At 34.8% G+C, this 17,934-nt stretch overlaps 3 pseudogenes; 1 reads left to right on the forward strand and 2 right to left on the reverse strand.

Moving 5' to 3' along the window:
• Window positions 1–306: 306 nt before the first annotated feature.
• LOC134263854 (uncharacterized) lies at window positions 307–4,405 on the forward strand (annotated as a pseudogene).
• Window positions 4,406–4,664: 259 nt separating this feature from the next.
• Window positions 4,665–6,289, reverse strand: LOC134263855 (uncharacterized; annotated as a pseudogene).
• An 89-nt stretch (window positions 6,290–6,378) lies between these two features.
• LOC134263856 (uncharacterized) lies at window positions 6,379–8,044 on the reverse strand (annotated as a pseudogene).
• Window positions 8,045–17,934: the final 9,890 nt, after the last annotated feature.

Here is a 17,934-nt window from a genome sequence, read left to right on the forward strand (position 1 = left end):
TATATGTAAACAAAAACAAAGCATGATCCTTGTTTACATTATGAAGAGATTAAAATTTTGTATCTCGTTTGTTAATCAACAAATGATATTCAATTTTTTGCTGATCATTAGATGATGAAAACCTTTAAAGGTCAACTGAAAAGGTTCTTAAAGCCTGTTTTAACTTATTATTTGGGGAGTTGATACCTAAACAAAAATTGTACCATGATTATTTTTTTTTTAACCCGGTGATACACAGGTAAAATTTCTCAAATACGAAACTCAGGTAGAACGGTCCGATATGAGTTATCTGCCCTTTAGTGGAACATGGCGTCGCCCATGCTGTACGAATCTACCGAAAGTGACACGGACGAACGCAGCTAGGATAAGGCTGCCCGTAAAATATCAAACAGTTCAAACTGTGGTTACTTCTCTGAACTACCTAGATATGACGTCATAATAGAATATGACGTCAAGTCACTGCATACTTGAGCTGACATGACGGGGAAAGTGTCATAATTATTACACGGTATGTAGATTTATTATGGGGACTTGTGTATAATTCAAGAGTACGGGTTGTTTTTTAAGCTCGTGTGTGCTGTTATAATGTTCAACAATTGATATTTAAATATCTCTATTCCTTTTGCTTGTCCGATATAAACAAATTCAAGCAATAGCAATTAAAATTATGTTTGAAACACTCCCCTTACACTACCGTAGACAGAGTTAGAATTTATTAATCGTGTTTATATTGAACTGGCACAAGTGAAAGACAAGAATAAATTGAAGATATTCTGCTTGAATCTTAATGGGAAGTATGTCTTCTAACTGAATTTTGCTGGGGGATCGTGTGTAGTTTATCCGTTTTTGTATAAATCGCGATAAAGAGTGGAAAATACCCCTTCTTACGTTGGTAAATTTCATTCATCGTAAAATATTTTCTTAAGATGTAAAAATTAAACTTGCCCCCAGCACTTTTTATGTACCAGGGATCACGATGAATTGATCTATGTAACAAACTTTGCACAATAATATTGTTTTGCACTTGTGCCGAAGCGATTTTTGTGCAACATTTAAGAATATCAAAAATGTCCGTCACGTGATCAACAAAGTCATCTGTAATCACAGAAATGCGGTAATATAATACCTTATTAAACTGTTATCTCAAGTTGACTGCAATTTCAAACAAGGATCACATATTGAAATTAAAATCTAGCTCAAAATAAAATGTATAATTTTAAGACATTTTAAATCTTCGGACAGCCTTATCATAACTGCGAAAGCATACCAGAAATCGACTTAACTATTAATATGACTGTGCATCCGTATCAATACGAGCCAGTTAATAGACAAGAGACAGCAAGACAGCCACTGGATGTAAAAGTGACTCGGGGCAGTCGGCACAAGGCAGCGTCCATAGCGACGTTGAACACCTACCTTCAGACATGCACTGGTACAAAGTCATACATGTATCTTATCGTAGTATTAACTAAAAGTTTATGAAATTATTTACAGAAAAAGTCTATGAATATTGTATTTAGTAATAGATTTAAGTATGTTGACTCTAGGATTAAAAGTTCATCATGTAACGTACATGTACATATCAGCATATTGCCCTGTATTGGTATACACATGTATACAATGAAAAGGAAGCAAAAGGAAAGCTGCTGAACAGCGACGAAGGAAAAGAATAAAAAAAATACTTAAGAGTTGAAAAAGCCATTTAAGATATATGTGATGATTTAATTCTTGTATAAACAATTTAGATTGAACAAAATGTAAGTATAAACAAAGTGAGGCCATACCAATTTGTAAAATAGTTCTTCGGATTTTCAAAAATAAAAAGTGAGGCAAGCGAGCGAAATTTTTTCTAAAATATTATTTTTTATTTTGGGTTTCAAAATTATCAGGCGAGCGAATATAATTAATATATATATCTATTTTTTAATAAAGTATGATTTCAAAGAGCGTGAACCTAAAAGATAAAGATATATATCATTCGCATACCACATGAACTTATCATTCTTAACCATGTTAACTTTTTCGGGATTGTTTTTAATAAGTAACAATGTGTCAAATTTCAAAGACTTTACTTTCATAAATGTAATTGTTTTCAAACATCTCCTCTGCTTCCATTCCCATTGTTGTGTATGAAACAACTTTGTACCCATTGTTTTTAACTATAGTACACAGCGTTGTGCAATGAAAATAATAATAAGTACTAGCCCAGAAGAGGACTTATATAGGCCATGCCTGATGTCCAATTCAATTATGTAATCTAACATAATAAAATATTGATTAAATAAAAAAACAGGCTAATGGCAGCTGCAAAGTTACTAGCCCAAATACAGAGTCAAAAATTTAAATAAAACTAAATAATGTTGAAAAAAAAATTAATTGCTGATAAAAGTCAGGGTACTGAGGTCATTCTTTTTAAAGTCAAAGCTTAAATTCTCAATATCAAATTCAGTCATGTTTAAATTATTATGAAATAAAATTAAAATGAACTTCAATAAATTATCTTCCCTTTCTCTGATCATTGCACTAGCTCATTTACAATGAAATTAAATTCATTTTGTTTTCATCTTAAATCATTCAAAACAAAAGAACAAAAGAGATATATATTTTATGTGAGTCACAAAACACTTATCTTTCAGTTGATTGAGTGATCGTAAATAATTTAAAGATATAGCTGCATGTATTTACCATAAACGGAGGAATAGAGGAAATTCGGATTAGGAAAAAACGATCGTTTATGGAAGAAAATAAGTCAGGTAGTTCAGCAAAACGGATAAGATTATGGAGATTTATTGACACTAGGAGTATGTTGTCTGGAAAATATAAACTTGTCGGGAATTTTATAGCCAAAAACGAGTGAAAATACCGGTTGTGCTTTTCATGTATTGCGTGTGTAGTTATATTTTTTACTAGCCCGACGGGCTACCTCCTTGTAGAAAACCACTATCCCGACCCCCAAAAATGTTAGTCCCGGGCGTCAGGGTATGCTAATTGCACACCCCTGGTACATATGAACAGTTAAACAGACATGGTGCAAAACTTCACAAACTGCTTCAATCTCACTATAAATCCCGCGCATCTGTCATACATACAAGTTTCAAAGTTCTTGTGTGTTTGGTGCAAAAAGTCAAGAAAAAAAAATGTAGTCGGATTTTTTTGGAAGCGCGCGCGGACATTTTTTTTTAATATTATAATTTGCATTTGTAAACAATAGAAGCGGCGAATCCGACGAACTATATTAGAAATTTTACAAAATTTATTTAAACATTATGAAAGGTAATCTTAATTTACACACTTGTAGTGAGGGAATCAATTTTAAATTTTTGGGTGCAGGTGTTCCTGTAAAAACTGCATTTCTTTGCCAACTGCAAGAGAATGCAAATGTTGCCACTTTTATGCTGACATTGAGTCAAGGATTGAAGAGGGAGGAGGAACCTGCATCACCGAACATGAGGGTTTTGCTGCAAATTGCTGCAAATTGTCTCAACAGATGGGTTTTAGAGACATCCTTCTATGAATATCTAGAAGAAAATGGACAACTGGAAGAAAATGAATTAGTACACAAGTAGGTCTTTTTTTTGTAAAATTTTAAGGTAATCCTGGCAATACAAATAAAGAAGTAGTATTTTATTTATCCATACAGATGATTCTGATTGAAAGAAATACCTGGTATAAATTTAAGTAACAAGTTTAATATTTACCCAAGTTATACAGTATAATCTGGATTGAGACAGTTTACGCTATATTTTTGTGTAAAAATGTTTAGCGTTCCAACCATGGTTATTCAGTATAACTTGAGTAGCTTATAAGCTCATTCCTTATAATTAATTAATTACTAGGAAAATAGACAATTTCACCTCAAATATGACATTAAATTGTACAAAATTTAAGTGTAAATTCAAGGGAATTGATATGTTTTTGATGAAAGTCATTGTGACGTATGCAACCCAGGGTATACAGTTTGAACTACAATGTAATTTTCTAGCCAATCAAAAAGCGTGTAACATTCAGAATTTAAATACTGTCTAAACTAATAGTCAGCACTAAAAAAGGTGTATACTTTATAATTCTAAAAATTATTTGAATTGCCAGTTTCTTAATAATCATAATCTTATGTCAAAGAATTTTGAAAAAAAAAATTGAGCTGGTTTTCCTTGAATGTTTGTGTGAGTAGGGAGTGTACTGTAATTGTAAAGGGCTTAAGGCATACCTTTCAAATAAAACAAAAAACAAGAACCACACAAAAAAAATTGCTGAATTTAACTGTGCATGTGTCATAAGTTCTGATTAGTTTTTCTTTTCCTAGTGTTTACAGGCATCTTGCATATCGATTTGTGAGGTGGATATGGCAACGTTTGGGGAAAAACAACAGGAAGATATTGCCATCATGAGTAGTAACAAAAATTAGAACTGCTTTCCCATCTCAGCAATACTGTGGATTTAAGTATCCAACTGGAAATTCCTAGGTACGCATCAATGGAATCTTTTAAGGATTGTAATACATGTATAAACAAGCAAAAGCATTATCCCTGTTTAAATGACTCAAAGACAATTTTATTTTCAACAGCTTAGGAAATTAATGATGTTTACAAGCTGAAAAATTATTTACATTGGAGCACAATTCAATTTGTTTGTATGTTCATGATTACTAGTTCATTGTAAGTAAACTAACATTTTTTATTAAATCGACGGATATGTCGCTCCACAAGTTCTGACTTTGGGACATGTTGGTACGAGGATGCAATTGGGGCAGGACAGTTCACCATGGCAGCCTCACGACTCTTTCTGGACTCACTGTACAAACCAAATTCTAGCCTCACTTTGATCACTTCTTGCATTAAAACCATTGCATAATCTGTAAAAAGAAAAAAAAAAGGGAGAAATAAATTATAAGAGATATAAAAGGAATAAAGTTAACTTAAAAGACAAACTAATATATACTAAATGTATTAAGTTATATGACAGTTTTTATAAATTTTACTTACTGTATGTATGTTTAACTTTGACTTCCTTTGGGAGGCCAGCTCCATTTCTGCCTTTAGGATATGACACAGAATAAATCAGTTGTACATTTTTGTTCACAGCTTGATCCCGGCTGGAGTTCTCGTTAAAGTGAAGGGCTGCAATGTATATTCTGAAAAAGAGAAGAACGGTGTCATTCATGATTTATGATTAAAATCTTTAAAAACATTTTTAGCATTTGAGTTTTGAATAAAAGGAGAAAATACTTACCTGGCCCTCATTGCACCATAAAAGAAATGCAGAGTTTAGGTGCAAAGTGACACACAACATTGTGGTATGCTTCCAGGGCTGAAGTTTGCTCTGCAGGGTAGAGTTTCTTGATGTCTTGTACCAAAAGTCTGCCATTAACAACCTTTTCCATCTCCTGGAAAGCTAGACTACCTGAAATAAGGATACAATTTTAGTAGTTTAGATCAATAGTGCTTCATACTAATGTACTAACTTATAATGTATATCTGCAAACTATGGCTTCAGAAATGTTTTTGTTATTTTTCAAACCCATGCTTACAAAGTTACCTTTCTTAATCCAATCTCTGTCCTCCAAGTCACCATGTAAGCACTTGGGGAATCGATTTCCATGACCCTCATGAACATTAGTGATATGGTTGAGGATAGACAGCCATTTCTCAGAAACCAAGTCACCATCTCCTTCGCTAGATGCCGCACAGCAGTATAGGTGGTTTGAAACTGACCGTGACCAATCACCCACTTGCTTGTACTTTTTTTTCTTCCCAATAGCCTCCAACTTTTTAAACACCACTAAAAAACACAAATCAATTATTAAATGATAATTAAATATAGTTCTTCAGTTTAATAACTTCAATGAGGAATGCCCAATGCATTTTAGATTGTATAAAACAAAAGTGTATCATGTAAACTGAGTTTACCTTCGGCCATATGCCACACATCAAACCAATTGTTGATATCACTTCTTTCTTTTTTCATGTAAGCTTTAATCTGGGGATGTCTGTCAGTAACAAGGTCACTAATAACTACACCCTCCTCTTCCACTCTCTTAAGGCACCTTGTCAAACCCTCCATTTCCATCCAATAGGAGCTTTTGACTTCATTGCTCTATAAAAGTTAAGCATATATTGTTTTGAGAACTTGAACCATATTAACACATTTTAAACATAACATATTCAGTGCTGAATGTTGAAGTAATATATGCATGCAAGTGCAGTAAAGTAAAATATAGCAAACAGAGGTTCTGCATTCTTTTTACCTGAACTAGTTGAACATCAAGTATCTGCCTCAGCTCCAGGTCCATCAAACTATATCATCCATATTTAGCCGTGTGTCCTGGTGAACAGTATCTAGAATCTCCGACGACAACTACGGCTACGTTCTGTTGTCTTATTATACAAATATTGCATTTTGATGTGCTCTCCAAACCCTTTCAACAGCTGGTACAAGATAATGCTGTTGGATGTTGTGATAGGTTCTTTCTGAGAAACACGATATATTGGCATGTTGAAACATGGTCAAACTTTGATTTATGCTGCTGCCACTAATCAAAATTGCTGCTGCCAAAATCAAGTTTCCAGTAGGAATGGATCCATTCAAGGGTTGGGATCCCCATGTGAAAGACTTCCCACAGGCACATACCCTAGACACAAACAACAGAGTTCCAACTATGGTTTTCCTTATGTCACACTTCTGTCTGCACATCGTACAAATCTGGAGAAGCTGGTCTAAACATTCTTCAAACACAATAAATTTTCTGCTACAGTGACTTGGAGGAACATCATGATGATCTGTGTTATTTTTTTCATCAGTATCAGGTGGAATCCATTCTGAAGCTTCAGTATCTGTGCTGACCAGTGACTCAATGCTCTCATCAAGGTCCTCAGGTGCATCTAATGTAAGCAGTGTTTCAGTTTGGGTACCACAGGATTTTGTACTGGGTTGAATCTCTGTCTGTATAGAGACATGCCTGCGTTTCTAAAATTCATGAAGTAAAGTAAAAATAAGACACTTACAAGTGAAAAAAAAATTATTTAATTAAAAAAATTGTAATAAGTTGATAAATTCAAAACGTTCTATGTCAATCAAGTGGCAAATCAATACAAATGTAACAGAACTTACCACCAACCCATAAGTAGTTTGTGAAGACATTTCAAAAGTCATTGTGTCGCTTTGACAGCTGGTTTCTGTGTTTAGAGTTTCTGGACTGTCCTGAAACTGGCTAGGAGGAGGATGAATAATCTCTGCATCTTCGTTAAGGTTCTGAGTCTGTATAAGATTAAAAATATAATAAAAGTTTACCATAGTGATTAATTTTTCAGTACATGTAACTATAACCCATATATATAGGCTAGGCCTAATTCATACTGGAGTTGTGTATAAGATAACCTCGTAATTTAAAGTACAATATGTATGATGGACAAACCTAATCTATATTAAAACTAATGTAAACAATTATGGACGCATTAAAATGTTTGTAAATCCATTTTTTAACTTTAAAAAACTTACTGCAATTGCACGCCTTTTCTCCAGAGCATTCGATTTCCGACCTTGTTTTGGTACATATGAAACATTTACGTCTGCTGTTTTCCTTTTACGGCCTTTAGAATTTAATGCTCTGTAGTCGAAGATGCTAGGTATGGCATCGTTTTTTAACTGCGGTCGACTGTACCCCACGCTTTTGAAGGCTCAATAGCAAAACAGTTGGGGGCAAAACATGCAAAATGTCGCTCGCAAAGCTTTGAGTGTTTGGATGGCCAGTAATTAACAGTTTTCAGCTTTCTTACCCAAATATGGCATAATTTGGGATCATCGGGGAAAGAAAACATAAATACACCCTGTCCATATCGGATATCACAGTTTGGCGCAGCACACAACACCATATTTTATGTTTCAATCTCCCATCGTCTGTATCGTGACGTTTCAGCGTCGATAGTTTCAATATGGCGGGTTCGTGTCAAGGGGCATAACTCGCATGCAATTTTAGGTCAGATTTCAGGTGTGACAACTTTTACCGTAGATATTTCGGAAATACATTCAGATATAACCAAATAAGTAAAGTAGTCTGAATTCTATAATTTATTTGAAGATAATAAGGGGTAAATCAATTGAAAGTGAAGGATCTTTTCAGTTGACCTTTAAGAACCCTTTCTACATTGCACACGAAAGAGTTCTGATTCTAAGGTATTTTACTGCAGTTAGAGTGATCTGCCCTTAGATATAAATTCTAAAAAAAAAATAGAAATTTACAATATATATTCTCTGGGGCCCTGGTACTGCAATTCGAAACCCCAATTGAAACCATTTCAAATAACTGTTTTTTCTTTATAATTATGTAGGTACTCAGACAATATTTTAACATTAATAGGAATTTTCCCCAGTGTACAAGTTGATGATACAAGGCTAGAATTGTTTAGTGCTCTTTAGTCTTCCATCACACAAGTTGCATGCATGGTTGAACCTACAATTTGGGTAAAACCTGCATGATTTGCCAGCATTATAATAATGACAATATTGAGTAGCATTAGCACTAGATGATAAACGGTTTTGTTGGGCTGAAATTATGCTATTTGTGTGATTGACTTTGCCTTGAGGGTTAACCCTATCTTGAGCCTGAGTTAGATTGTTGTTTGTGATATACAATAGCCACAATTTGCTGTTTATTTGCCCCCAGGAAGACTGGGGGTTAGACACTTTGAGTAGGCGAAACTGTTCATCATATTTGAACCAGCCTGTAGATCGGGATGCTGCAATTCTTACATCCCGCATGTATTTTGATAGTTCCTGGGGCCTTGTTCTATACTTTTCAAGCAAAACACTTGTAAATATACTGAGCAAAATAAGTTTAGCAATTGCTTTTCCGTATGTATGATTTAAAAATATTTTTCTTAATTCTTTTACTATGCTTCTTCTTAAAAACAATAGAGATAAAGAAAACAAACGACAGAGTTCTTTTTTGAATTTGACACACAGAAACCGCTTCATCCAACGTTGTGACAATTCAATAAAACAAAAGGTTACGCTCGAACGCACATGGTTAGGAAACAATTTTTTACTAGAAAAACATTCTGAACATGCTTGTAAAAGAAAACCGGTGAAAAACTGCAAAAACGTCTAATGGCAAAAACACCAGGACTTTCAAAAAATAACGTTAAAGGACTATAGGGATTCTAACAATTTGTTGCTCACAAAAAGACGTCGCTGAACACTTTTGCTTGCATCAGTCCACCAAATGTCGACTTCCGAACCGATTCCGAACGACTGAACACGTAATCAATTGCGCTTAGAACGATCACGAAAAACGACGGTTAGCAATGATCGTTTACTGTTACAACGTCGAGACGTTACAGTTTTATGCTGCTCCTTTAATTGCAGAAGAGTTATATCGTTTTACTGGAGTGAGGTTATGCGGTCAATTTGTAGGAAAAAGGCTACGTTCAGCCATTTTTCGAGCTCCAAGACCTCTCAAAGCAATATCACTTACTCAACGTCATCAACTATCACGCATCGCAGGGGCAAACATAAATCGTCTTGGATTCAACAAAAATATTGCCTTTTCTTTGTTATACGAAGAAAATTTAATATTTCAAATGCATTATAAATTATTGGTCTACTTTTTTCTACTTGATATAGTAAATATCTTTAATTGCTAAACTTATTTTGCTCAGTATATAATGAATGCAGATGTCCATTTTTCAATATATAGGAAAGTGTTTGATTTTTGCTTGACAAGGCACATAGTGCCGTTGTGTATTTGAATAATTATTTTTTTTTTATGTTTTATTGGGGCAATTTCTATTTCCATTTTATGATTTTTCTTCACATCTGCATACTATAAAAAAATAATGCAGTAAATTACGTTCTACCTTCTGAATCTGACGTCCTTGGTTTATCATCGTCGTCATCACTGGCCACCTCTGAAGAACATAAGAATAACATTAAGTGGAACTATATAAGAATAATATTGATACAGATTATTTTGATATCGTTGTCTTTGTTTCGTAAAGATTTCTCGAATAGGATGTTTAAATCAATAATTTAATGTTTAAAAACCTAAAAAGTTTCTTTAAAGAACTTAATATATCACATCCATGCTATATCTTAATCTTCTTGATGTGTAATGGAATTAAAGATATTTTTTTTAATGGACATGGACACAGTTTCAGCTAAAAAAATTCAAATTTATTTTTCCATTTTACAATTAATTTCAATCAATTACAGGTCTTTCAAAAGATCATCATAATTTTGAACATCAGTTGTCGAGATACAGGAGAGATTTAGAGCTACAAACCTTTGTTATGTAAACAAAGTCCGTGTTGTTTTCACATAGGTTTTTATAACAGTACTTATACTGTTCAAAGTAGATGATTTCAATAAAGAAGTTTATTCTAAATACGAATTTTCTAACGATTTGCTAGATTTCATTTTGTTATGAATTTTATATTTTCTATATGTAAACAAAAACAAAGCACGATCCTTGTTTACATTATGAAGAGATTAAACTTTTGTATCTCGCTTGTTAAAGGTACTTGAACACAGATTTGAAGTTATTTTTTTTTCTGTATAATATCACGAATGATATATTTTAATAGCATTTCACACAAAAGTTATTAAAAATCTTAATTCATTAAAAAAATATTTAAACTTCTAATATTTTGGCGGGTTTGATTGACACATCCTTGCACTTTCACAAATTTTAACTTAATTCTTAATCTTTAGGAAAAGTGGCAATCTTATTACTGAGAAATATTAAAAATTAAATCCAGAAAAATAATTTTATTCAAAGTAGAAATGTTAGAAAGAAAAACTCTTTCACAATTATTGTCATTCCGTTGTGTACAGAGTTTAGCAAATCGAGCACACTCGTGTTATGTACACAGTTTTTGTAAACATGGCACGAGTTCTGTTATTGTTTATGTTTAAAATTCACCGGGTGCGTTTAAACGCCAAAGTGTGCTCACCACAACAGCACGGACTGACAATTTATCGTGTGTTTGTTTTGCTCTCAAACATGTCTACTCTGAATTTTCTGGATTATAGTATTAATATTTTTCATTAATACACAAAAAGATTGCCATTTTTCCAAAGGATTAAGAAAAAAGTAAAAATTTGTGAAAGTGCAAGGACGTGTCAATCAAACCCGCCAAAAAATAAAAATTTTAATAACTTAGAAATGAAATAAAATTTTTATTTAATTTTTTGTGTTATTTGCTATTAAAATATATAAGTCGTAATATTATAGAGAAAAAATTAACTTCAAATCTGTGTCCAAGTACCTTTAATCAACAAATGATATTCAATTTTTGGCTGATCATTAGATGATGAAAACCTTTAAGAACCCTTTCTACATTGCACACGAAAGAGTTCTGATTCTAGGGTATTTTACTGCAGTTAGAGTGATCTGCCCTTAGATATAAATTCTAAAAAATATAAACTTACAATATGATTCTCATTTTGTAATAAATTTAAGCATTCTTAACATTTTAAAACGCCAAGATAAATTAACTGAACGTGTTATTTACATGTATTTTCTCTATTAAAGTAATTAACAGTGATTTCTATTCTTTGATACTGTGTTCTCTTTAAACATTTTTTCCGGGTGTAAATGCCACGCACCATACAGTGAAAATTAAATAAATAAGCTCAATATTAACTCTTTTATACAATATATTTATTTCACAATGTCTAAAAACATTTTGCACTTATGTAGAGAGGGTCCTTAAATTGGTTAAAAAAGTCCAGTTGAAACTGTGTCCATGTACCTTTAAACCGGAAAGGAGACATCAATTCTTAATTATATGTATCTGTTTTGTTTTTATGCAGATTAACAATGATCGGATGTATCATCATTCATTTAAAGGCTATAAGTGAATCTCTTTTATTGCTAACGCATTGATTAGACGTTACTAAAATAATATAAGAATCATTATGATAGCTTCGTGTTGACAAGTCATTTATGATATTGGACTATATTTGAACTTTCTAAAAAAATTCCATCTAATCATATGCAACATTTTTGAATGCAGTCGTCGATCTCGATGTTGTTTTTATTGTACTTTCTTCAGTTTAAAACATTACTATCCATTTTCTTGGTACAATAGTATATATTGTTATACCCTTATAAATATCATTCTATACATTTATTACTTATAAAAAGTCCAACAAAAGAACTGTTTATTACATCGGTCTAACAATTTCACTATTGACCGGTCTTACATAAGAATTGTTAGACCGCAACGTCATTCGTCTGTTACGTCACAAGTAATAAATCATCGTTCAATATCGGCGACGCGAAAATAGCCGAAGTTAAGAGCTACAAGAGTTGTTGCTAACAGCAAGATAAGGAAGAAGGGAAGAGTATTTTTTTGTGATAAATAATCTTTGTGATACAATAGATATATAATAGATTATGTTCTTTCTCAGCTTGATGTTAAATATTAAGAAATCTGAAGCCATAATTTTCCATATAAAATAATTTTATAATATGGCGTGTGTTGATTAAATTTATCAATCTTAAGTGAGCACTGAAGGGTATAACAAAACAGTTATAGACTGGGATTCGGGCAACATATGATTTGTTGGACCTGAAGTTGGAAATTGTTGACCTTGGCCTGCGGCCTCGGGCAACATTTTCACCTTCAGGTCCAACAAATAATATGTTGCCCTCATACTCAGTTAATAACTGTATAATATTAATTTTTTGTATAACATAACTGTTAATTCTCTCTTTTACCTTTAATTGAACATTCAAAATAAACGCATTTGACACCACAGAATCTTGTATTTCATACAAGTTTGCACTTCCTCTACTCTCTTAACTGTTTTCATGACACAGTCACAAACACATGATTTTTTTCCAAATTTATTGAATCAATTAGACAAAACATCATAATACATCAATTTACAATTTGACAAGAAAACAGGGGACAATGGAAGTAAATGGCCACATCGTGTTAACCCAGGGTCCGAGGGGATATCCAGTATGCCAAACTAGTAAGTATAACGGGCAAACTGGTGGCCTGGCGTTGAGCGCCAGTACCAAAAATCCCAAACTATGAAAATACAACCCATTTGGGATTGGAAGAGTTTTCAAAATATCCGTTTACCCTGTTTCCCAGTGATTGCACCTGGTTGTTAGTACTTTACCATGTACTCAAGGACTAAGCCTCCCCTCCTGTGTGAAGAGGTGGAGTGGGCACCAAGACTGTCTAACTTGAGTGACCCCAATCTTTGACACACTTTTCCAAAACACATACGTACATATGTAAAAAATTGCTTTTTACAAACGGCCCTCTGTCTTAGATGACAGATGGGGGAAACTCTAAGGCCAGATAATTTGAAAACGTCCCACTTATATCCCCCCAGACCCGCCACAGACATCGATATGATGTTCCTCCATACCCCATGCAACCAAAACCGCCCATATTTTATTTATTAATTATTTTAAGCACACCCGACCTAAGGTTATTTAACATCACCTGATTACCCTCATCAGCGAGGTGTGTCCCGTCATAACGAAATAGACCTATGTTGTTGACTGATATGTTATCATGCAAGATAAAACTCCATTTCAGTAATGAACTTGTTGACCTGCTTGTTTATTTTCCTTCGTTTTTTTTATCAATCTTATGGCCACTTTTTAATGGTGCACCATGCCAATATAAGCGAGGGAGTATTGAAGACCATACTAACGTTGTTTTTGGTAAAAGTGCATTATATCGAAGCAAGGTACATGTTATTTCTTCCATAAATTTTTTACTGGTTAAACCTTCTGTAACAAGGCCATTTGACCCTAAATGGATAATCAGGACATTTGGCGGTGCATGATGTTTAAGGAGTCTCATGATCTCTGGAGCCAATTGGTGCCACTGCACCCCTCTTTTTGCACGCCAGAGGATGTCGACCGGTAAATTAAGATCTTTTCCAAGGTGAGACGATCTGGCAAACTGTCCAGCCCAATAAGGTATCGAGGATCCAAGTATCCATATCTGTGTTGGGGAACCTACAATTCTTGGGTTGGGTTAGTGTAATAAAGAAATTTTGAATGTAATATTTCTTGAAAAATGAATTTATGGATCTACTGATTTTGAATCCTAATATACTTTAGAAAAACAGGTGATCTCCACCTGCCTGCTTTCTGAATGGCATCGTAAGAAACCCCCTGTAGTGCCATATCGGTAGCCCGCCCAATCATGAAACTGTGTGTGCCAAAGTATCCTTGTGTTCCCGAAATTTTGAGAGCTTTTTGTAATACTGCATTGAACTGAAACCAAGTGAGAGGTGCCGTGTCACTATGAACTAAGAAAATATGAGATGCAGTTGTGGTTGGTCTGACTTTTAAAAATTCCCTTATGCATCTAACAGGACATAGCGGAGAATTTTGTTGACCCTGAATAATGAGAGATTGTCCAACTGTTTGTTGAGATTTTGAGTGTGGGATTGTTATTCGAATTTCATTGGTGTGAGGCCTAACTTCGATTCCTTGAAACTGAATAAAATGCGAGTTAGTGTTGTAACCTGTGGCTGTGCATTCCCCTACTCTGAGTAATGCAGTATATGCCAAACTATAGGCACATGTTAACAGTTTAACTTAATATGATGGACAAATTGTTGGTAGTGAAGATACGATTTTGAGCAAGATCGAAAAAAGTAATAGGACAACGCAAGTCCTGCATTGTACCCCTAGTGCGCTTTAGCCCTTGTAATGCTTTCCTGACAAAAAATTGTTTGATGGGTCCTGGAGCCCTTGAAGTTTGTGAAAAAAGGCAACTGCACTTACGTACGATTGCACAGTGCTAGCAGCATGATCATGAATTGACAAATAAGCTATAAAATTTAGGAAAACAGGTGTTGTTATGGGCCAAGTTACAACTAAGTGATTATAATGAATTTTGACAAAATTTTGGAATTTCTCAAGGGCAGTTTGGTAAGTCTTGTGTGTGCTAGGAGCTAGGGCATTGTGAATTAACTTTCTGGATTCTGTCATTAGCTCCGCCAAATCTGGTTGGGAATTGGAGTTGGCCAAGCGTCTGCGTCCGGCACCAGAACCCTGAATCTTCCCCACTGCGAACGAGAAATACTATCAGCAAATGAATTTTGTTTTGAGGGTATGTGTTGAGCTTTAAGTGTGATGTTATACTGTAGGGTGACAAGCACTAGCTTTCTAACAATATTCATGACTCTCGGTGATTTTGATGTTGATGTGTTGAGTATTTGTACCACTGCCATTTTATCAATATGAAAGAGAATCCTTTTGTTAGAGAGTCTATCGCGCCATAATAAAAGTGAAACGTATACTGGGAAAAGTTCTAGGAAGGTCATGTCCCTTACTATCCCAGATTCAGCCGAGTCCCCTGGCCATTTTGAATGTGCCCATCTACCTGCAAAATATATCCCAAATTCCCAATTTGGTCCCCCCGCACTGTCAGTAAAAAATTGTAGAGAAGTGTCTGATGTCCAAATGCCAGACGTTATGAGGGTAATCCCATTAAATTTTTTTAAGAACTGTTGCCATACTCACTGAGATCAGATTTTATGTCTTTAGTTACTCTGACCTTATGATGCTGTTTTTTAATGCCCACTGTGGCATCAGTCAGTCATCTACAAAAGGCTCGGCCTGGAGCAACTGTTTTGCATGCAAAGTTAAGCAAGCCTATAAGAGACTGCACCGATTTTAGGGGGACTTTTTTCTTCTGGAGAAACAAATCAATAGTTTGTTTGAGACTGTCAAGTTTGTCTTGGGGAAGACGCATGACCATCTTAATTGTATCAAATTCAATGCCCAAAAATGTTATGATTGTGTTGGGTTCAGTGGTTTTTTTCTAGAGCTAGGGGTACCCCAATATCTTGACAAATTTGCTTAAACTGAGCTAGTGTAGATTTGCATTGATCCGAGTTGTTCTTACCAGCAAAAAGAAAATCATCAAGGTAATGTAGAATATAGGGGTTACGAGACTTATTTTGAATAATCCAATGCAGGGCTGTTGCAAACTTTTCCCATGTTGCACAACTTATTGATGCGCCGAATGGCATCATTTTGTCAAAATAATATTTGTCATTAAATTTAAAACCCAGTAATTCGAAGTCTGAGCATGCCACTGGGAGAAGGCGGTAGGCAGATTTAACATCAGATTTGGCTAGCAATGTTCCAGGTCCCAATGTGGCCACTATAGCTGCTGCTTCGTCAACTGAAGAATAATGTACTGAACAAGCTGTGGGATCGATAAAGTGATTTATTGAGTTAAATTCTGGGTATGAAAAATGATGGATGAGACGAAAATCTCCATCGTTTTTAGGGACAAGACCCAAAGGTGAAATCTGTAAGGAGAATGGTGGATGATCAAAGGGACCTCCCACCCGTTGTAAGGAGACTTCTTTGTTTATCTTTCTTGTGCAATATTTATATGTTGGTAAATACTTTTTAGATTGTTTGCCTCCCTATATTCTCTGGGGCCCTGGTACGGCAATTTGAAACCCCATTTGAAACCATTGAAAATAACTGTTTTTTCTTTATAATTATGTAGGTAGTCATACCATATTTTAACATTAATAGGAGTTTTCCCCAGTGTACAAGTTGATGATACAAGACTAAAATTGTTTAGTGCTCTTGCTACTGGATGCTGCATGTCTTCCATCACACAAGTTGCATGCATGGTTGAACCTACAATTTGGGTAAAACCTGCATGATTTGCCAGCATTATAATAATGACAATATTGAGTAGCATTAGCACTAGATGATAAACGGTTTTGTTGGGATGAGATTAGGTTATTTGTTTGATTAACTTTGACTTGAGGGTTAACCCTATCTTGAGCCTGAGTTAGACTGTTGTTTGTGATATACAATAGCCACAATTCGCTGTTCGTTTGCCCCCAGGAAGACTGGGGGTTAGACACTTTGAGTAGGCGAAACTGTTCATCATATTTGAACCAGCCTGTAGATCGGGATGCTGCAATTCGTACATCCCGCATGTATTTTAATAGTTCCTGGGACCTTGTTCTATACTTTTCAAGCATAATACTTGTAAATATAATGAATGCAGATGTCCATTTTTCAATAGATAGGAATGTGTTTGATTTTTGCTTGACAAGGCACATAGTGCCGTTGCATATTTGAATATGACCTTGTGTATGTTCGTGGTCGACCAGTTCCCTAGCGGATTTCAAGAGCAGGGACAAATCTATGAATTGTCCCTCCCAAACTTTTGTTTTGAGCTTTAGAGAGACATGTGCATTGATCGAGTCAAAGGCGCAAGTGTTCAAAATTGGTTGATATTCTTAGATACTAAAATTCGATCCAACAAAATTTTCAGTGGGTGGCATTAGAATATCAGACTCACCGATTTCCTGATTTGTAGGTAGCCCGACCAATTCGTCTCTCTGAGGCTGGCTTTGACTGGCCACATTGACGATGGCCCCCGCTGGTGTGGGAATTTGGTCGACGCATGTTGCGTGTCATCACCATGTGGTCCTGTTCTTTCGCCCTCCCTCCATTGTTTCCTTCCCCTGCCCCTGGAAGGCGTTATGAAGCTTCGTGTATACTCTTTTCTCCCCCTCGTAGCCGTGCGAGTTCGCACAGGTTGCATATTTTCCGTTGTACCCCGGATGGCAGCCGATACTTCTCAAATTTTCGAAAATTTTGTTTAGCAGGTTACTGTGATTTTCCAAACAACGGAAACGGAAGTTGTGTTATATTAGATAGGTCGTACCAAGGAATGTTGCAACGCAGTACAGTTAAGGTGCGCAATGGAAATATCGATTAAATTTTGTATTTGAAAATGTATTCGTAATCGGGATGGCGATTATTTTTAGTACATTATTTATATCGAATAATTGTAATTATGATTAATAACTACATATCGACGACGATTATATTTTATATTTAGACTAGTCACGTGATGTGGCAGTCACGCGATTTAAGCACATTGACTTGAAGTATTGGTGTTACATATA

This window comes from Saccostrea cucullata, unplaced genomic scaffold (assembly GCF_032062105.1).
Source record: "Saccostrea cucullata isolate Sc308-1 unplaced genomic scaffold, CSIRO_AGI_Scuc_v1 ctg1841, whole genome shotgun sequence".
NCBI lineage: Eukaryota > Metazoa > Mollusca > Bivalvia > Ostreida > Ostreidae > Saccostrea > Saccostrea cuccullata.